We start from the raw sequence: 3,268 nt of genomic DNA on the forward strand, positions 1-3,268 counted from the left end.
CAATCCCAGAGTATCCTTTGTATTTCATATTTTTCCATATCTTTTTTTTCCCCAAATTTCCAAGAATTTTTCCTGAATTTCTGCAAAATACAATGCCTCACATAATTCATTCCCAAGTGGACTCCTTCCTCAGGTAGCCCTTGGGAGTGACTGCGTTAGCCACAGTAACAGAGACACCGTAATTCTGAAATTCCTTCATTCATACAATTTCATATCTACTCTGCACTTCTTCCTTTTTGTCATCATTGAAAACTGTTCCACCTCCAAAATCACTAATTCAAGAAACTGAGAATCACTAATTCTTTCTATTCATCCAGTCCATAGATACCTCTACTTCATCCTGTATCCTTTAGATGCCTGCTTTGCATACAGCACCGTCTGTTCAGCTGAGATCCAATACCCCTGCTTTAAGAAAATCTTGACAATAGGCCTCTTTGCCCTTTTGCCTTTCTTTTGTACTCATAGCACAACTTTAACCATGGATGAGAACAGCTGTCCATTTTTTCTTTGAATGTAACTAGTAGTCTGCATTTCAGCAAAATTTTTTAGTTCTTCCTATTTGGGCATTTTCAATTCTGTGCTCCTCTGTAGAGACACCAGATTTCCTGATCCTGAGTCATCTTTATCTCTTTTCCATATTCCATCATGGTGTTATTTCCATTTTTTAAATTAATTCATGGTGAATACCTCACTCCTTTCTTTTAAACTATAAATTCAATTTTGAGCTGTATGTTATGAGCAGTGACCACTGTGTTACTTAATCCAGTGACTCTTCCTTAGCCCACATCTTATATGATCTCTTAGGAGCTTTGAACACTTTTACTGCTCCCTTGTTCTGGATACACTTTTCTCTCTTAGCTTCAATGACACAACACTCTTCTGCTTTCCACTATACCTCTCTAGCTATTTCTCATCCTCTGCTGGATCAGACTTCATCTGATCTTTGATGTTGGAGGTCATCAAGAATCAGTTCAAAACTCATTTTTTTCCCTACTCATTTTTATTTTGAAAATTTTGAAACCTACAGTAAAGAAAAAAGTACAGTACTATGAACACAGGATACCCTTACCTAGAATGACCAATTGTTATAATTTTGCCATATTTCCTTGATCTTTCTATGTTTATACAGGTATATATTTTCCGGTAAAATTTTTGAAAATAAATTAAAGCCATTATGACATTTACTTTTAAATATTTCTGTATGCACATCTCAGTGATGAGAAAACAACTCTCTGGAGTTGCTGCTTAGGCATTTTACCTTCCGACAATTCTGCTCACACCCAAAGTCTATACATTTAAATAAGGACCTGAGTTTAGGATACCTGCCCCAGGTTCCCACTTTGCTCCTCCAGAAGCACCTTTTAAAATAACCACTTAGAATTAGTGACCTCTCCCCCAACCACCTTAAAAGTGATAGGTACTTGCTACCCTGCCCTCTATTTCCTGCTCACTCATGACCTCGGTCAGAGCATTGCCCTTTCACTGGCTCATCGCACACCGCTCCCCACCCCAAAACCATTTCTAGGATCTGTAACTAGGGAATCTTGTGGCTTTTCTTCCTCTGCACCTTCATTCAAAATGACCCCAAGGTTTTCAACTTGACTTCTCCAAAGTGGGAGCTCAGATCCTAAGGGGGGCTACCTGCTTGTGTCTTCACATTCAGCAAATCATAATCTGAATATTCTTAGTATAATACATCAGCTAGTGCCCCCCCAGGGGCATGCTATAATACTGTTATCACACCTAAGAAAATTGATGTTAGTTGAATGATATCATATAATATAGATGTCATATTTAAATTGCCTTACTTGTCCTCAAAATGCCTATTTTAGTTGGTTTCTTTTATTTCTTTAAGAATTCAATTAAGATTTGTACATGGCATTCGTTATTATGTTTCTAAAGCTAGGTTGGAGAGTTTACACACACTCACTGATTTATTTAGTCTTTTGTGCCATTGAAAGACTGGATATTCCTGAATTACCTTGAATTCCTCTGATCGAACAGAATTTTACCTAGATACTTTGGGAAATTCTTTTTGGTCCTAAATTAACGCTGAGTTGCTAAGAAATAACCACTGATATCTTTCTCAGGGAAACGACTTGGATCTTTTTTTATTGCTTATGTTAACCGGATATCTTGTTTTGAAAATAAGCCAGAGAGCTTGGAAGTCTGCTCTGGGTCTTACATCTCAACATCTCAGCCACTTGCTATCACAGTAGCTCCATTCCCCCAAACCTTACAAAATCCTCTGCCTGCTTAATTGACTCAAAGCAACGTTTTTGGAGGCTGTTTCCCTGCTGTGCAGCAGTAATCAAGAGAAGTCTGTCATTCCTTCTGATCTCCTTCTTTATGTTAACAATTTTTACTTTTTTAAAAGAGTCTAGGCTGTTTTATAGAATACTCAACATTCTGTTATTAAGTGGTGTTTCCTTAGGAGTCTGCAAAACCTTCCCAAAGTGGGATGTTCCTTCAGCAGAATCTCTTATTGGGAGGAAGTTGATTAGTCTCGTATCCACTCCTGAGAGAATGCACACCGGAGTTAAACACTGGTTTCCTAAGTGTCGATTGCTGTGCTGCTGCTCTCTTATAGAATACTGTGATTATTTTCTCTTCATGCCCCAAACTCCACTAGCCAAATCTTTTGTTTGTCTCAGATTTCTACAGAAAATATTTTGGGTCAGAGTGAATAATTACATCGCAGATTAGAACAATTTTAAATTGTATGTCATATATCGCTATTCCTATAAATTCATCGGCCAGTCTCCGCTGTAAGGATTCTCAGTGGATATATTCTTCATTAGGCTCCAGCCTTCTGTTAAGTTCCGGTTACCCTAACCCTTTAGACCCTTCCTTCTCTCTCTTTATTTTTCTCTTCTCTCCCTCTCCTCCTTTCTCACCTTCTAGAGGCATGAATAGAACACAACTCCCAAATCTCCTTTTGCTTTATTTCAGAGGAATATTTACCCCTTATCTATCTATACCTAGCTTATCTAAGTTAAACATAATGGGGCTCCACCTTCAATAGTCAAACAGGGGTGCTAAGTTGTCTACAGAAGCAAAGAAGAAGTTCTCTTTCGCCATCCATGTAAGTTAATGATTGAAATTGGTTAGCTTTTAATTTACGTTTCCCTCTGGTGTACTTGTAGGTTAAATATATTAAAGAAGTAAATTGGATGCAACAACACCCAAAGCAAATTGTGCTCTACCAAATAACTCACAAAAACAAACACTGATGAGCTTAAGGGAGCAGGGCCTGTGGGTTCAGGGT

This window comes from Balaenoptera acutorostrata, chromosome 13, assembly GCF_949987535.1.
Source record: "Balaenoptera acutorostrata chromosome 13, mBalAcu1.1, whole genome shotgun sequence".
NCBI lineage: Eukaryota > Metazoa > Chordata > Mammalia > Artiodactyla > Balaenopteridae > Balaenoptera > Balaenoptera acutorostrata.